We start from the raw sequence: 19,696 nt of genomic DNA, 5'->3' as shown, positions 1-19,696 counted from the left end.
CGCTGAGAAGGACGTCATTCAGAGATACGCCATTATGTTTGGCATTTTCTTCATGCTCTTGCAAAGGTGGAGCCGTCTCTGCATGGTCATTGTGAAATATCTTTTCCATGAAGGCCACAAAATGATTTTTCATTTCGATTTTGTTTCTTAACGTACGTTGCAAGGAGATGAATCTGGATAGTGCCTGTTCCCGGTTGTCAGGAAGTCGGGCTCTTAAAGCACAGAAAAGTAAAGGTGCAACCCAGTGGTTTGATGCATCTTTGAAGAATCCATTGTCCATTATTTAAAAAAACTCTTTGTCATCTATGGATCTTCCTAAGTTGTCATAAAGGGTAAGAATGATGTCTGGTGCCTTAAGGAGGTGTGGGGGATTGGCTCTTTTCCACGGGGTTGCAACCACACACTTCTTCACAGACACCAGGATTCAGGGGCCAAACTGTGCTTTATTGTGGCACACGGCATAAAGAAAAATCATACAAAGCCAAAATAAAATACCTTGCCTGTCTGGGCCCTATCTAAACACATAGGTTTCCCTGACTCAGCTAAAGCGTACCACAATTCACACCCGTGATGAGATGCGGCTTTCCCAGCCCAACCTCCAGAGGCCTCCAGGCTGCTCCCACACTAGTGTCTCTTAGGGGATAGTGGTCTCTCAGCCCTCCCGGCTTAGACCACACAGAGCCACTCCAGCCTTCTGTGTGCAAGTCCCCACCACCTCTCACTCTGAGGATTCCTTTATCCCCTGGCGATTACTGCACCTGGTCTTTCTTCAGACCTGGTGATTCTGGGGAAGACACAGCAAATCCTTCCATATATCTCCCCTAACAACCATGAGGCCTGTCACTGCCTCACAGGGGTTAGAAAGCTCTCTTTTTTACCTCGTAATGATGAATACATGGCTCAAAGTGAGTTGTGCAACCATTTTTTAACACAAAAGTTTTGAAGGAGTTCACTTGACATGGTTTGTGGCTCTTATTTATACATACATCGCCCACAATCACCCAGCCTTAGTCAAATCTTTGTGCATATGGGGCGTTGCCAGGACCGTTGCAAGAGTAGGATGTCAGAATTCGTGTCCATAGGAGGAATCTCACTAGCTAGATGTTTCCAGTGGGAATGATGGTATGCAGCTTCTAGAGTAGGAATTTCAACTCTTTCATCAGGTATCTGGTCACATTCAATTAACGTTGGCAAGGGTATATAAACGTTCCCTTTAATGGAGGAAATAAGGTATCCAGTGGCTCTTCTGCCGTAAGTCTCTACACAACCAGAAAAAGTGTTTAGGATGTATGATGTTGCTTCTCCCATTATGCCAAAGATCTCAAAGAATTTAGGTTTTGCCAGAGACCTATTGCTTTGTTCATCTATAATGGCAGACATTCTAGTGGCCTTTTCAGATTGCCTTTCTGGGTAGACGTTGACCAAACACACTTTTGCACATTACTTGGAACTAGTCTCCTTGCCACATATTTCCATACAGGAAGAGGAGACAGTCGTAGCAGCTAGCTCTTGAGCCGGTGGCTCCCCGCCATGAAGTGTGATGGCGTTGGTTGTGGCTTGAGGTGCATTGTCTGGAAGCAAAGTAGGATGCATTGATGTAACATGCTTGTCACTGTTGCTTTCTGCACACCTGTTGATAGCTTTACAGTCTTTTGCCATATTATTTGACGAGGCACAACACTTGTAACACACTCCAAGCTTTGAGTGTCTCTTTGCGTTCTTGCAAAGTCTTTGCCCTGAGCCCACCACATTCTTTTAAAGGATGAGGTCTTTTGTGGATAGGGCACATGCAATTAGGGTCCCTTTCTTTAAGGACGGGGGCAGTGGCGTACATACAGGGGTCGCAGTTGCGACCGGGCCCGGCACTCCAGGGGGCGGCAGGTTGTGGCGGCAGTTGACAGGGAGATGAACGCATTGTGGAAGCGCTCATCTCCACAGATAACTGTGCTGCGGCCGGGCAGGGGATGGAGGCATCTCCCTTCCCTGTTCCTCTGATAGGCTGCCCGCACAAGGCCCGCAGCCTATCAGAGAGGTGCAGGCGGCGCGATTACGTCATCGCGCCGCCTGAGCCGTACAGCGTGGGACACAGGCCAGAAGAGGCCTGCATCGCATTGCTGCTAAGGAGGTAAGTATAAGGGTTTATTTTTATTTTTTTATACCGGACTTTACTGGGACATGAAGAGGCACTTTAAACTGGCAAATGAGGGGGAGGGGGTTGGCACTTCTTACTAGCAAATAGGGGGGGTTGGCACTTCTTTCTGGCAAATGGGGGGGTTGGCACTTCATACTGGCAGATGAGGGGGGGTTGGCACTTCTTACTGGCAAATGAGGGGGGTTGGCGCTTACTGGCAAATGAGGGGGTTGGCACGTCTTACTGGCAAATGAGGGGGGTTGGCACTTCATACTGGCAAATGAAGGGGGGGTTGGCACTTGATACTGGCAAATGAAGGGGGGGTTGGCACTTGATACTGGTACACGGGGTTTTTGGCATTTGATACTGGCACACGGGGGTGTTGGCACTTGATACTGGCACACGGGGGGTGTTGGCACTTGATACTGGCACATGGAGGGTTGGCACTTGATACTGGCACATGGGGGGAGAGATGCACTTGTTACTGGCAATTATTTTGGGCACTATTGGGGACCACAGGGCACAGTATTGGGGTAGTAGGATGTTTTATCCAGAAGATGGTGGGATGATGGAAAAGTAGTAAACTAAGATTTTTTTGTTGTCAAACTGCAGAGATTAAAAACGGCGTAAAAATGGTGGTCTGGTCTGAAAGGAGAAGATGAGGACAGAGAACATCTATATCGAAGGAGACATCATTGGATGTAAGAGGTACGGGCGCGATTTATGGGTGGGGCTGTGTTTGGGTGTGGTTTGAGGGCGGGTGGGGACACAGGGGCCCCATAATCTCCTATTGCCCGGGGAAACACCCCTCCCGAGACCGGGGGGGCCCATGGATCAGTTTCGCACCAGGGCCCCATGGATTGTGTGTACGCCACTGGACGGGGGTGTCCTTTCTAGTAGTGGAGATTGCAATAAGTGTGGCGTTTGTTTTCCTAACGGATATTGTTCCCCTTAAGTCTCTACATTTACTTGATGTGTTGTCATACCTTGAGCATGAGGATGAAGCAGGTAGTGGATTCTGTGAAGTCAAAGCTGGGATCATTCTTCTTCCGAACTTGGTCACTGATATATCCGGAAAAATAAGAGAAAGAAGGAAAAGACACATTGTGTTCTCTCTTGTATCTGGAGCCCTGATCTGCCCATTTTTCTTGCATGCCATGTGGTAGTTTCAACACAATTGGATTGACACCATGGGCAGTATCAAGGTAACTCAGTCCTGGCAGATGTGGGTTCATTTTAGCCAATTTTAATTCCTTTAGTAGGTCGCTCAGATCCTGAAGTTTGTGATTGTCCTTGCGAGTTATCGTTGGGATGGTTTGAAGCCTCTTAAATAAAGCGCTTTCTATAGCTTCAGAACTGTCATAGGTCTGTTCAAGTCTCTCCCATGCTGCAGCGAGAGCTTCCTCTGAGTGGCCTGCGTGAACTGCTCTTAATGTCTTTACACGTTCTGCAGATTCTGGGCCTAACCAGTTGACAAGCAAGTCAAGTTCGTCCCTGGCAGTGAGGTTAAGATCACTGATTACAGCATTAAAGGTCGATTTCCAGGGTCAGTAGTTTTCAACACGGTCATCATACTTTGAGAGACTAATGTTAATTAGCTCCCTGCGCATTATGTATCTGGCAAAGTCTGACATGTCTGATCTCACATTCCTTGTTGCTGGATTGCATTGTGGTGTCTCTGGGGCATGTAGGGGCACTGGCACATAAGGCTGAGATTGATCAGGACAAAATAATGTGGCATAAGGATTAAGCTGTGGTTTAGTCTCTGGAGGATCAGCTGCCTCTACGCTAGAAATTATCTTGTTATCTGTGGGTGACGATATCTGGTGCTCTGTGGGTTCACCCTGTTAGTGATTTAGAAGTGGCGTTGATTCATGCAATTTAGCAGGAGGAGCAGGCGATGATTGCCTTAGCACATATCTGGCAGTGCGGTCTGCTGGGTCTTCCACTTCTCCTGGGATGAAACAGTCTAGGTCGGTACCTTGGTCTAATGCTTGCTCGAAGACCTTCAATTTAGCTAAGGTAGCTGCTTCTTTCCTTTCGGTTTGGATAATTTTTTGTTGGGCTTCTGCCTCTGCCTCCATCTGCGCTATTTCAGCTTTCTTCTTTGCCATTTCTGCCTTCTTCTTTGCATTCTCAGCCTCCATTTCTGCTTTTTCATTGCCATTTCTGCCTCCTTCTATGCGTTCTCAGCCTCCATTTCTGCCCTCTTCTTTGCATTCTCAGACTCCATTTCTGCTCTCTTCTTTGCGTTCTCACCCTCCATTTCTGCTCTCTTCTTTGCGTTCTCACCCTCCATTTCTGCTCTCTTCTTTGCTTTCTCAGCCTCCTTTTCTGCTCTCTTCTTTGCTATTTCAGCCTCCTTCTTAGCAAAGGAACTTCTAACACTAGCTTCCACTGATTCTGCCCGGATCTCAATAATCTTGTCATGTAAAGTCGACCTTCTGGAACGAGAGTTTTTGGAAGATGAAAGCGTATATTTGGTTGAAGTTGATCGATGGGATTTCACCTCCTGCAAGCGTGCGATGCGGAGTTCTGCCTTACTCTTAGTGTCTTGTACGAAGGCATCCTATCCTTCTCTTGGAGGAGATTCTTTCTCTCTCAACTCTTCTGAGCAATCTTCAAAATCGGAGTCGCCCAGGAAAGTGATGTACTTTGCAGACAGTCGCTGATAGTGGACATAGGAGTTAGTTAAACGATTCAACGCTGTGGTAAACTTTGGTGCATCACTGTTATAGCATGAAAGAGCTGCTATATAGTGTTCAGTTCTTTGTCATAAATCATTTAAATTGTCACTGAACTCTTCTTTGGTTGCCTCAGAGTTCTCTCCAATCTTTTGTGTTGGTTTGATAACATGTTTAGATCGTACATTTTGTTCTTCAGTGAACATGGACTCTGCTTCCTGTGTATCTGAGTTTTTGGAAGCAGGTTGAGTTTCCATAAGTTCAGTGACCGAGAAATCCACGGAGCCTCTTGTGGACATGTTATTCCTGTTTAAGTGGTACTGTCTCTTTAATATAGGATTTCTACTGTGCTTATGAAGCCACGTGCGTGTAAGATGGCGGACAGCTCTAAGCTTGCTTGCAGACTGTGATTAGATATGCAAAGACTGTAGATTTAAGCTTCGTTTTGACTATTCTGCCACAGATGTACATTAGAGAAGTATCTGACTGGCTGTGAGTGTAATCTCTGTACAGGCAATGGTAGACAGCTGAACTCACTAATATCCCTAGGTCGTGGTACCAGTTGTATGTGAAGATCCAGTGAGGATACAATGGAAATGCTTTGGTAATTTATTAAGTTTACCTGTCACCACCAGATCTTTGAGAAGTTCTGTTAGACGTTCTTCAGTACCTTCTGCATGATCTTCTTTGTTTTGCTTTCGTTTTGACATCTCTCCTCCCTCTCCCAGCTGTCATCTATTAGCAGTGATTTCCTCCCTATATATCTCCTCCCCATACTGCCTTACCTTGCGGTTTATACAACTTACTGGAGTGTGCTGATGCTAGAAGCTGTTACTGCTGCATCCACAAGATAAGTCTGTTTCTTTATTTCTGTTTTCCTGTGGGCTTGATCCTAGGTGACCCTGACTCCCTCCGTATTAAGTGTAGGGAGCCGGTGGCCGTGTCCCCTCACTATTATAGGGTGTTTAGGTGTCGAGGAACGAGGGTATGCAATTTTCTACCATTTAGATTTTTGCATAGGCTGAGCAGTAAGGGAGAGAGCTAGGGGTGTTACAGGACTTACCCTTTCGTTACTTAGTTTTGGATCAAGTCAGTCGGATCTTCATTTGTGTCTTCTAGTTTTCTGTAACACCATCCGTGACATTACCTTGAGCAAAGACATATAGAGGACATTAGAGGTCAATACGAAATTCTCTCACCAGCTCTGAGTCTGCTGCAGAAAAGAAAGACACAGGAAGAGCACAACAGGATATGATGTCTCCAAAAGGGAGGGGTAGACAGAGAGCAAAGACAATTGGATTTACATAATACATTTAGAAACCAATAGCAAGAATGACCACAGGGTGGCAGCATCACATAACATGGTAATGATATAATAACACAAATACTGCAATTAATTTTAAATGGGAGAAATAAATGCTGGCACAGCACATGGGGAAAATTGGCTTCTACCTCTCAGTTTTTTGTTTTTTTTGCCTTCTTCTGGATCAACTTGCCAGATAACAGGCTGAACTGGACAGACAGATGTATTTTTTCAGCTTTATAAACCATGTTACTATGTTACTATTAATTCCATGGCACTGTACATCAAGAGGTTGCTGCCGGAGCAGGATGTGCTCTGATCATCAGGGCAACTGAACAAGCTGTGTGTTAGCTTTTTTATTTTATTAACAGCACTACTGTAGGGGTGATATAACTACTGTGTGGGGGCACTCAGAGGTATTTACTTTGTGGGGGCACTAAGGGGCCTTTACTGTGTGGGAGCACTAAGGGAGCATTCTGAGTGGGGGTTTAACTACTGTGTGGACACACAAGGGGGCATAACTAATGTATAAGGACACTAAGGGGGAATATTACAGCGTGGGGGCAAACTACTAGGACTCAGAAAAGAGATTTGCGCTGCTACAGTGTACAGTTTGCAGTGAATTGTCTAGAGGTGACTAATTAGTCTCTCTTTTGACCACACTCATGTGATTTCTTTATTAAGAGCGCAGTTGTTTAGGGGTTAATCCAGAGAGCAGCGTTTCCCTGTCCCTGCAGACTCTGCTGCTCTCCTTGCCCTGTGATCGTACACCTGCCTTCATTATAGAAAGCTCAGATTACGAGTCTCCAATGTTAAATGACTTTTCATGCAGCGAACTGATGGACATTAATATTTATGGATCTGCTGAGAGAATCCCCCGGAGCCGAATGTGTGAACAGCGCTGTATCGGTTACACCATCATCCACAGCAGCCAACTACAGTCCACCTCTTTCTCCTAATGCAGATAAGAATATAAAAGAAGCAATCTGATTGGTTGTTCAGTAATCACTATGTGGTCGTTGTGTTCTCCATCAGGATGCGTAGAATTATCTTGTATTTGTATTAAAATCGGTTGTGGGAAATTGGGAACCTATATCTCTAAATCACATGGCGGTTTTTAGACTGTTGTTTTTCCCCAAGGAGCTGACAATGACGACCTACTTAACAAAGTAACATCTGGATGTAGTAAAATACCATAGATCTCAAAACGTACAAAAAGCACCTCATATGAACCAACATGACAACACTGACACTGATCCCATGAGATTTACAGAGCACCAGTCAGCAGGATTAACCCTATTACATCATGCATACTATCTGTTCAGGTTGTTCCTGCCGATTAAACACATACTGTCTTCTCAAAATCAATTGCAGCATTTTTTAGAATAAAATTACATTCTTTATGCAAATTGGGGTTTCAGCGCTCTGTGGGACGTGGCCAGCACTAGAAAACTGAGGAGCACGAGGAGCTTTGCCCCATTCCTTGCTGCAACCTGCAGGGGAAAGCTGTTAGGAAGATGAGTGTCACGGATGTTCCCGCGACAGGTGGCAGCAGATCGGTGAGACTGGCAACACGTGGTCTGACAGGTTTTCCTTGTGGATCAATAAGCGTCTGTGTTGTTCCTGGTAATGGCCACACCCCTTGCCTCAGGTGTTGCTAATGTGGTAATTTAACCTTCCTTTTTTATAGTTGCTTCTCCCACTATGCTGTGCAGTTTATAGCTTCAGATTGAGTTGTGGAGTGCTGGTGTTTTCCTGGTGCTTCCATTGCTCCTTTGAAGTTAAGTCTTTCCTTTCCCTTTTTGTATTTTGTTTGAGTTCTGTGTGTTGCATTTTCCCATTATTTGTATTAAGGCCAGAGGGAGACCCTGTTCATCCTTCCTTTTAGAGGAACAGGTTGTCTCAGTACTGACATTAGTACCAGGGTCCTGTAGGGTGAGTTAGGACATTAGGTATTCCTGTGTATCAACTCACCTACCTCTGGGGTCTGTTCATACTGATAGTTAGTCAGGACTTTGATTAGGGTTTTACTCCTATATTCGGTGTGGTGTTTCCCTCCCACACCCGAACGTGACAATGAGTGGTTGTGACACTGATAGGAGTAGTAGTGGTTTCATGATGGATGTCCTCACTCCAACGCCCCTTAAGGCCATGCAGGGAATATGGGGTGCACCTTTTCTTCTCTTTTGGCACACCCTAGGCCTTTTTTGGGACTCCCGCCTGGTGGTAGTTGGGGTGCCCTTGATGGTGTACAGTTGGAAGAACTGAAAGTATTAAAAATTCTAGAAGTCTTGATGAATGAAAACGAAGATCAAACTAAGGTAAGTGTCATTCCCAAACAACTATATAAAAAATCTACAAACTTCCCCCCCTTGCAATTATGTCCAGCAATCGACATTTTTGTAAAATTGGTAAGTGAAGACCTCAACACCCTTAATAGTCAAGGTAAGAGGAGAGAAGAAAACCTAAGCCTAAAAGAAAAAAAATGCACTAGATGCAATAAGAGATTTAAAAGGAGTGCTATTTAAACAAGCAGATAAAGGGGGTAATGTGGTAATATGGCCAGAAAACATGTATATGAGACAGGCCTATAAAATACTCAGAGACAAAAAATGCTACCGTAAATTAGATTTTAATCCCTTACTTACCTTTCAGAAAAAATTAAATGATATATTGGATAAAGCTGAAGAAAAACAAATCATCCCAACAAAAATAAAGCCTCTGCTGATGATACCATCTCCTAGAGTGCCAACATTTTACATGACACCGAAAGTGCATAAAAACACCATAGACCCGCCCGGCCGACCTATAATATAAGGTAACGGAGGCTATGTGAGAAAATTGGTCAATTTATTGACTATCATCTGAAAATGTTGGTTAACACTTTACCATCCTTCATACAGGACACCACAGCAGCGCTAAATAGACTTAACAACATGCAAGTGGATGATAATATGATTCTAGTTACAGCGGACGTGGAAGCACTGTATTCGAATATAAAACACGAGGATGGCTTAAGGGCAGTGGCAGAATACCTTAAAGGTAACAATATGGAAGGGGAATTTAATGAGCTAATTCTCATTTTATTGAAATTTATCTTGAATCACAATTTTTTCCTCTTTAATGATGAATTTTTCTTACAAATACAGGGTGTGGCAATGGGGGCGACATGCGCCCCATCCTATGCCAACCTCTTTTTAGGAGCCTGGGAGAGGGAAATATTTATGAACGATATGATACCCCACATCAATAAAGTGCATAATTGGATGAGCTTTATTGACGACATCTTTTTCCTATGGGAGAGTACACAAGACGAACTTAAAAAACTGATAAACATCCTCAACAACAATGACCGTAACATATTCTTAACCTTCCAGATGGGGAAAGAAGTCACCTTTCTGGACTTAATGATACGAATAAAAGATGATGGGATTCTAGAAACGGATGTGTATAGAAAAGAAACAGCGGTCAATTCACTACTACATGCCGAATCATCCCACCTGAAAGCTACCATTAATGGAATACCCACCGGACAATTCACAAGAATAAAAAGGATCTGCTCAAGCGAAGGTAAACACAAGGAACGAAGTCAAGAAATGGTGGAAAGATTTAAAGCTAGGGGATATAGCAACAGGCAAATAAAGAGAGGAGTTGGCAAAATAAAGAAAAAAACCCGAGAACAACTACTATGTCCAAATGTGATCAAGACGGATGATTTACCATCTGACACCAGATTTTTAACTGAATACAATAGCCAATGGTGGCAAATAAAAGATATTCTAAAAAAAACACTGGAATATTTTACAAACAGACGCTGTGCTCAACAAATGCATCTAAAAAAAAAAAACCTTATTACAGCCAAAAGGGCAAATAACTTCAAAGACTTATTGGTGCACAGCCACTATATAAGCAAATCGGACAGTGATAATAAGGACAAATTAAATGGATCCTTCCCCTGTGGGACATGCAAGGCATGTAAAAATATGATCAAGACCACCGAATTTACCGGCCTAAACCATAACAAAAGATATAAAACCAGAGAATATATCTCGTGCTCCTCAAAAGGTGTAATATATCATGCCAGATGCCCTTGTAACAAAATATACATAGGCTTAACATCTAGAGAATTGAGAGTACGTATCAGGGAGCACATACGGGATATAGAGAAAAGCAAAGAGGAAAAAGATCTAATAATTTAAAAACAATCCCAAGGCACTTTAAACTATACCATCAAAGTGATGAGAAATTGTTAAAATTTACAGGTATAGACCAGGTACATATGGGAATACAGGGAGGAGACCTGAATAAAAGACTGGCTCAAATTGAGAGTAAATGGATTTTCAGATTGGGCACCATGGCACCTAGGGGACTAAATGAAACCCTTGGATTTAGTTCCTTCCTATAACTGTAGGAGGTTTTAGATACGTTTTAATGTTTAAGTCTAGTAATTAGTATATAATATTTTAACATTTTCTTATTGTAATGATTGTAGAACTTACCTGTGTGTGTTGGATTGGTCGATGGCCGGAGTCATGATGAAGGTCCACTGAAGAAGCCTGTAAAGAAGGAAATAAAGGGAGGAGAAATGGGAAAAAAAACTATAAAAACTAAGAAGATAGATTGGATACTCAATAAGTATATTTTACCATCTATAACATAGTATTCCAATATATGAAACAAGCACTACAAATGACAATTTTATATGTCTGTGAGAAATGCTAATGTGCACATCTAGTCTCATATGGATGTACATGACCATAGTGTATATATGTGTAGCTGCTCAGACAGCTTATCATATATATGCAGTGGTTATAGAAAAGATGAAAAACAAACATCATGTACAGTGGCGGAAATAATTATTTGACCCCTCACTGATTTTGTAAGTTTGTCCAATGACAAAGAAATGAAAAGTCTCAGAACAGTATCATTTCAATGGTAGGTTTATTGTAACAGTGGCAGATAGCACATCAAAAGGAAAATCGAAAAAATAACTTTAAATAAAAGATAGCAACTGATTTGCATTTCATTGAGTGAAATAAGTATTTGAACCCCTACCAACCATTAAGAGTTCTGGCTCCCACAGAGTGGTTAGACACTTCTACTCAATTAGTCACCCTCATTAAGGACACCTGTCTTAACTAGTCACCTGTATAAAAGACACCTGTCCACAGAATCAATCAATCAAGCAGACTCCAAACTCTCCAACATGGGAAAGACCAAAGAGCTGTCCAAGGATGTCAGAGACAAAATTGTAGACCTGCACAAGGCTGGAATGGGCTACAAAACCATTAGCAAGAAGCTGGGAGAGAAGGTGACAACTGTTGGTGCGATTGTTCGAAAATGGAAGGAGCACAAAATGACCATCAATCGACCTCGCTCTGGGGCTCCACGCAAGATCTCACCTCGTGGGGTGTCAATGGTTCTGAGAAAGGTGAAAAAGCATCCTAGAACTACACGGGAGGAGTTAGTTAATGACCTCAAATTAGCAGGGACCACAGTCACCAAGAAAACCATTGGAAACACATTACACCGCAATGGATTAAAATCCTGCAGGGCTCGCAAGGTCCCCCTGCTCAGGAAGGCACATGTGCAGGCCCGTCTGAAGTTTGCCAATGAACACCTGAATGATTCAGAGAGTGACTGGGAGAAGGTGCTGTGGTCTGATGAGACCAAAATAGAGCTCTTTGGCATTAACTCAACTCGCTGTGTTTGGAGGAAGAAAAATGCTGCCTATGACCCCCAAAACACCGTCCCCACCGTCAAGCATGGGGGTGGAAACATTTTGCTTTGGGGGTGTTTTTCTGCTAAGGGCACAGGACAACTTATTCGCATAAACGGGAAAATGGACGGAGCCATGTATCGTGAAATCCTGAGCGACAACCTCCTTCCCTCTGCCAGGAAACTGAAAATGGGTCGTGGATGGGTGTTCCAGCACGACAATGACCCAAAACATACAGCAAAGGCAACAAAGGAGTGGCTCAAGAAGAAGCACATTAAGGTCATGGAGTGGCCTAGTCAGTCTCCGGACCTTAATCCAATCGAAAACCTATGGAGGGAGCTCAAGCTCAGAGTTGCACAGAGACAGCCTCGAAACCTTAGGGATTTAGAGATGATCTGCAAAGAGGAGTGGACCAACATTCCTCCTAAAATGTGCGCAAACTTGGTCATCAATTACAAGAAACGTTTGACCTCTGTGCTTGCAAACAAGGGTTTTTCCACCAAGTATTAAGTCTTTTTTTGTTAGAGGGTTCAAATACTTATTTCACTCAATGAAATGCAAATCAGTTGCTATCTTTTATTTAAAGTTATTTTTTCGATTTTCCTTTTGATGTGCTATCTGCCACTGTTACAATAAACCTACCATTGAAATGATACTGTTCTGAGACTTTTCATTTCTTTGTCATTGGACAAACTTACAAAATCAGTGAGGGGTCAAATAATTATTTCCTCCACTGTATATACACACTGGAGAAAATAGTGAGATAATACACAGAGGGTGATTTCTCATGAATATAAAATAGATAGCAATGAGATACCAAAGTATGAATATAAATAATCAACATTTATGATATGAAGAATAGGAGAGACTCATTAGGAGTAATATTACACATGCACATGACACTTTATTATGCGATAGTAATCGCATTTAATAATATAATAATGAATTCACAATAATATAGGTAAATGGGGACCATACCATGTATGTACATGACACTATAGGTATGCACCATGTAAGCACATATAACTTTAACGCTATGATAAGGTAACTGCACTGAAGAATGTTTATATAAAACATTTTTTATTATGTATACACTGTAGTATGTTGATTACATATGCACATGACACTTTATATATGCATGGCACACATATTTGTATATATGCACATGACACTTTATCAAAAAATATTAAACCATATTATATTGATGTAACTCTATAAATATGTATTTTTGGAATCTATGACATATATACTTAACAGATAGAATATGAGATAATTATGTGAATGCTATGCATTTCTAGAAATATGTACTTCTAAACTTCTGTCATATATTTTAAAACATATTAAATATGAAATAACTATGTAAGTATAGTGATACTATGTACTGCTGCCTATGTGTGACATCAGGGAGATTAAAGTCTCTAATATAGAACATCCAGGGATTGTAGATGTTATCTTCACTACCATTATGTTAATATACGGTGGAGATAGATTAATATGGAAAATAACATACACACCTAGGTAGATGAGATAAAATTCGTACCCCTCTATATATGTAAGAAAATCAGACTGAGATCTCTGTGCACTTCATGGATTGCAGATGAGAGGACTTTCGCCGTCCCGTCAAGCGAGATCCTGGTGACGTCAGACGATTCTGCCCTCATCTGGATCACGCAGACGGAAGGGCGGAAGTCCCATTAGAATCCTCAATCTAGCATTCGCATGACGCGCCATACAAGAAATCGACGTCAGTGGAGTCACATGACACAAAATGGACCGAGCCATTGGCCAATACCCGCATAAAAAGACCTCACTTTTCATTAGAAAATTAGCCCCTCCTGATGAAGCAATAAAGCGAAACGCGCGTCGAGGAGCGCACGCCAAACTGAGCCAGCCCACACTTATACAGCACTGAATACAGCGTAAGAAAAAGAGATTTTGATCGGCCTGATTATATACACCGCAGCATTAGATGATATATCTTATAGGTTGTATGGTGTCAGTCACTATATTAGAAATACCATCTATACCCTATCTATACCCATGCTAGATGTATTTTAGGTTCAGATAGCTGTGAGCACAGCCAGAGCCAGCTTTTTGATATTGTATGCTGACCTGGGCGCCTCTGCACAGCTTTCTAACAGCAATATAGCTGAATGTATAGCGATTACTAACTGCTAATAAGTGACGTTAATGTGGACTGTCTTTTATGGCACTCTGTATGATCTCTGCATTCATGTTTTTTTGTATATGTCTTTTATGTCATTTAATAAAAAAAACTATTTTAAAGGATATTATATAGTACCGATTTCTCTTTGGTTGATATATGGTGTACAGTTGGCAGGGTACAAGGCAGGAGGGCAGGTGCAGGGACGTGAAAATGATGGGGGAAAAGACCAGGCGCAGTTTAGTGATAACAAAGAACAGTTTCTTTACTGAGAATGATGAGAGTTGCAGCACAAATGGCAACAATAGGCACAGTTCTGTGGTATAACACAGAACTTACTTTTCCCCATGGCTGATGGTGGTAGTAGTTCCTAAGTCTCTGTGTAAACACTTTGCAATCTTCCCAAATTGACCATGGGCTTGCAAATTTCTCAAGCATGTGGTAGGTACCAGAGGCTACATCACGATTCACATGCAGTAAAGTCCAAAGTTATCTTAACCCCTTAGTGACCACCCCTACGCCTTTTTACGGTGGTCAGTAAGGGACCTTAGGCTGGCCCGCCGCTTGTCCCCCATGCAGTGGGGGGCAGGAGTGCCGATCCGGGCTGTTTAACACTTTACATGCCACGGGCAATGGCGCCCGCCCCATGTAAAGTGCTCACAGAGGAAGCAGACTCCCTCTGTCTGCCATCGGCAGGGCCATCTTTAATATTGATTGGACCCTGGGCAAAAATTTACTTGGGCCCCTGGATCCCGCCTTCCCACACCATAGCAGGCAATCACGCATTCCACCACAACACACACACAAAAAATCCACACATGTGAATACTTCCAGTTCTGAAGACTCCAGCGGCTCAGGATCAGTGCTCTGGGCTCAGGCTGGAAGTGGGCACCGCTCTGCAGGAAGGAGACCAGAGTTTGGCTCACCCTAGTGTTACAGCACCCCACAGTATGCAGTATAGCACCCCACACTATACAGTACACCACAGTATATAGTAGAGCAGTATAGCAGCCCACAGTATACAGCACCCCACAGTATACAACACCTCACAGTATACAGTAGAGCAGTATAGCACCTCACTGTATACAGCACCCCAAACTATACACGATACAGCACCCCACACTATACAACCCTCACACTATACAGTACAGCAGTATAGCACTCCACACTATACAGCACCCACAGTATACAGTATATAGACCCCCACACTATATAGGCCCCCCACATTATATAGGCCCCCCACACTATACAGGCGCCCCACACTATACAGGCCCCCCCCACACTATACAGCCCCCCACAGTATACAGCCCCCCACATAGTTTACAGGCCCCCACACAGTATACAGGCCCCCAACACAGTATACAGGCCCCCACACAGTATACAGCCCTCCACACTATACAGCCCCCACAGACTATACAGGCCCCCCTCACTGTACAGACCCCCCACACTATACAGGCCCCCCACACTATACAGGCCCCCCACACTATACAGGCCCCCCACACTATATAGGCCCCCCACACTATACAGGCCCCCCACACTATACAGGCCCCCCACACTATACAGGCCCCCCACACTATACAGGCCCCCCACAGTATACAGCCCCACACAGTATACAGCCCCCCCCCACAGTATACAGTCCTCCACACAGTATACAGCACCCAACTATACAGTAGTTTACAGTATATTAGCATAACAGCCCCTGTCACCTTTTTCTGATGTCATCTTCACAAAAAAAGCTCCACAGATAAGGCAAATTTCTCCTGCAACACTCCTGCTAGGACCTGTGATGACCTCATAGCCATGTGACCAGTAATATTGCTAGGTTACTGGTCACATGGTGATGATATCATCTAAGGTCCTAGATCACAGCTCTAACAGTACGATGCCTGGACTCAGTGCCGGCAGGCATGGCATGGCAGCACCCCCTGTGAAGCTGGGGCAGTGGCTAGCAAGGATCAAGAGGCAGCTGCCTTGGGCCCCCCAGAAGCAACTGGGCCCGGGGCAGCTGCCCCTTTTGCCCCTTGGTAAAGATGGCCCTGGCCATCGGCACCCCGCAAATGCGAGCGCGGGTGCCGATGTGCGTGAAGGCAGCCTGGGGTCTGATGTAGGCCCCAGACCAGCCTTGAGTAATTTCCAGCAGGCTGCGCCTCTCTGGCGCAGCCTGCTGGTCAATGTCATAATAGCATTGCCATTAAAATGTAATGCACTATAGGGATAGTGCATTGCATTTTAAAAGCAATCAAAAAGCTGTCTGTTATGCTGTCCCTTGTGGGACTATTAAGTGGTAAAAAAAAAGTAAAAAATAAAAAAAAAATCATTTATTCAATAAAAAAATTCCCATAAAAAAAATTAAGCTTTTTTTCAATTGAAAACATGATTTTCAATAAAAAAATTGCAAAAAAAAAAAAATATCTCCCATATGTTTGGTATTGCCGTGTTCATAACGACCGGGACTACATAAATATCACGTAAATTATCCCCTACGGTGAATGCCGTAAAAAAAAAAAAAAGAAGACAGAATCGCTAATTTATTCTTAGTTGCCACCGAAATAACTTAAAGGGAACCTGTCACCTCCAAAAACCATCCCAAGCCGCCAGCCGTACCTGAGAGTAGCCAGGAGCGTGTTTCCGATGATCGTTTTCTTCCTGTAGGCAGATGAAGCAAAAGCTCAGAAAAAGTTATTTTATCCCCTGCCTGCATGATTTTCTAGTCATGCTTCAAGTCAAGTAACCGCGCCCCCATTCCTGTAACTGGCAGCCGAACTCTCATGCATAAGCGCTGTCAGTCACAGGGAAGGAGGAGCGGTTTTTGGAGGTTTCCTTTAATAACAAGCGATCAAAAAGCGCCATTTGCTCCAAAATGATACCAATGAAAAATACAAGTCGTCCCCCAATAATCAAGCCCTCACACAACTCCATATAAAGAAAAATAAAAAAAGTTATGGTTCTGAAGTGATAATGCAAAAACATTTTTTTCTTTAAGAAAAAGGGGTTTTATTGCAAAAAAAGTAGTAAAACGTAAAAAAAAACTATATGTATTTGGTATCACTGTAATCGTACTGACCCAGAGAATAAAGATATTATGTTATTTATACCAAAAAATGAACGTCGTAAAATTTATAACGTAAAAATGCAGTGGCAGTATTGCTGTTTTCCCCATCTCCCTCCCAGAAAGAGTTAATAAAAGTTAAATCAGAAAGTTATGTGTATCCCAAAATGGCTCCATTAAAAACTACAACTTGTCCCGCAAAAAACAAGCCTAAGCTATATAGACAGAAAAATAAAAAAGTTATAGCTTTTGGAACACGACGATGAAAAAGGGAAGAAAAACGCTTGCTCAGTAAGGCCCAAAACAGGCTGGTCACTAAGGGGTTAACTGTCCCTGCACACGCAGTCACATGGTCCACAGTCTGTGGAAATCTTTCCTGCTATCTCTCAGGGTCGGTCTCCTAGCACAGTTGCTTCTTCTCTGGCAGCCTCTACACATGAATGATGTTTCCCTGGAAAACAGATTTTCTTCCCTCACACAGGCTTCACGAGATTACAAAAACATCTGCCGCCAATAACAGGCAGAGCCAAACTGACTCTAAACTAGCCAAAAATGAACAAGACAGGGCTGTGGCCAGAGCATCACCCTGGCAACTACACCAAGAGACTATCTATTCCTTGGCTATATTCAGCCATGTGGAATACAGTATCCCAGACCTGGGAGTATCTGTAATTGCTGTGTATATAGTATTGAATTATGTATTATATTGTTATGTATTTTGTAGTTTATGTTTTGGCAGGTAGTACCAGTAAGGTAATAAATGGCAAAGGTTCGCAAGGAATAGGACTAACCACCCTGTTCCTCCCCTCTTGGTTAGAGTGGGCAAGTGTAGCCTTAGAGAGGAAAGGAAGCACAAGTCTGAGCTCCTGTAAAGGATACTCCAGACAGAATAACTTAAGAAATCCCCAAGCAGATACTTGAGAGAAACCAGGGAGGGACTACAATGAAGACACCCATCACCCAAAACTACATCTACACTTACAAGTGCTAAATTGCAGCCATCCAGCCTGCCTTTATATTGCTTACTGGTGCCAGAAAATTGCACATGGAAATTGCTGCTATTGAATGTACTTGAAGTTATACTTTGCACTTAGTAAAACAGACTGTTATATGTTTACTTTTTCACTCATTCTTCAAAACTACATTTCCATTGCATCGATCCCCAGAAAGTAATGGCCAATGTGACACAGCACTTCATCTGGGCTACTACAACTCCCATCCTCTGCACAGGCTCCCTTTAGGGACTCGGTGCATACACAGTGCATGAAAAAAGTGACATTAACCCCTGTGGGGATCCGCTCTGGTAGGCAGTGGTAGCGAGTGCAGTATAGAGGCAACACAGAATGGTCTTGGTGTAAAACACGATGCTTTGTTTATTCACACGGTGCATACAAGTGAAAGGCGGTGCAGTTCATAGGGAGGGTGGTCACACACAACAGCAAAATAATAGTTCAAACACAGCCAGTCCCTGCTGCAGCTACTTGAGGCCTGTTTCAGTCACATAAAGCAAAGTCTATTTAAAGCCAGGAGTAATGTCACCTTTTTCTCCTTGGTGAAGTAAGTCCATGGGTCTTGCTTCTAGCCACAGGACACGGATCCCTCCTGGGTTCAGCTGCAGGATCCTGCACAGTCCTCCACAGGCCTCAGCACACAGCACAGCTCACCTCCACTTCTCACTCTCACAGCCAGAGAACACAGAAGCTTCACATTGCACACCACACCCTTGTTGCTGGTCAGGTTTTTAACCCTTCCCTGCAAAACCTGGCCTGGACCGTGGGGAGACAGGCACCCGCCCGCATATCTGCCTGCTCCCAATAAGAGCCGGCCCGGATCCGCAGTGTTAACAGCATAACTGCTGCAATATGCACTTTTCTGGCTCTTACTCCACCGGTGCCAGGACCCCCGGTGGCACGTACCTGCCGTCTATTACCACCCCAGGTACTCTCCTACATATCCCCCCCCTTTGTTCAACCCTGAAGGGTTGCACACCCTGTTCAATCCTGAGGGGTTGGACACATGTACAACAGTGTACCCGGGAAAGGGCATCGGCATTCCCCTGTAAGCGGCCTGCCCTGTGTTCGACACTGAACTTAAAATTCTGGAGGGACAAGAACCATCTGGTGACCCGGGCACTCCCCTCCTTGGCCCGGCTCATCCACTGGAGAGGGGAATGGTCGGTCACCAGACGGAACCTTCTCCCTAACAGATAGTACCTAAGGGACTCGAGGGCCCACTTAATGGCCAGGCATTCTCTCTCTACCACACTGTACCTGGTTTCCGCTGGGGTGAGTTTGCGACTCAGGAAGACAACAGGGTGTTCCTCCCCACTGATTTCCTGAGAGAGTACTGCCCCTAGGCCCACTCCAGAGGCGTCCGTCTGAACGACAAATTCCCGTGTGAAGTCGGGTGTCACCAAAACCGGGGACCCACACAGAGCCGACTTCAAACGGCTGGGCCAGCTCTTGATCGCCTCAACCTTGTCTACCTGGGGTTTGACAACTCCCCGCCCAATCACGTATCCCAGGTACCGGACCTCCTCGAACCCGAGCAAACACTTTTTTGGGTTGGCCGTCAGTCCAGCTTTTCTAAGTGAATCAACTACGGCCTGTACCTTGGGCAGGTGACTCTCCCAGTCCTGGCTAAACA

The 19,696-nt window shown here is 43.9% G+C and overlaps 1 long non-coding RNA gene across 2 annotated transcripts in view; it reads right to left on the bottom strand.

The window, feature by feature from the left end:
* LOC122928548 overlaps positions 1–19,696 on the bottom strand; it is a 125,258-nt gene that overhangs the window by 2,787 nt on the left and 102,775 nt on the right. The window contains exons 1-4 of one of the 2 annotated variants that reach the window (XR_006387893.1): positions 18,590–18,650; positions 16,606–16,647; positions 10,618–10,674; positions 5,879–5,962 (exon numbers count right to left, since the gene is read on the bottom strand). This is a non-coding gene — a long non-coding RNA (uncharacterized LOC122928548). Of the gene's footprint in view, positions 1–5,878; positions 5,963–10,617; positions 10,675–16,605; positions 16,648–18,589; positions 18,651–19,696 lie in introns of those variants that run through there. The other variant, XR_006387894.1, reaches the window with a different exon arrangement.

The sequence above is a fragment of the Bufo gargarizans genome, chromosome 2 (assembly GCF_014858855.1).
Source record: "Bufo gargarizans isolate SCDJY-AF-19 chromosome 2, ASM1485885v1, whole genome shotgun sequence".
NCBI lineage: Eukaryota > Metazoa > Chordata > Amphibia > Anura > Bufonidae > Bufo > Bufo gargarizans.
The sequence above is the reverse complement of the archived record's forward strand: the minus strand, read 5'-3'. Positions and strand labels throughout refer to the sequence as shown.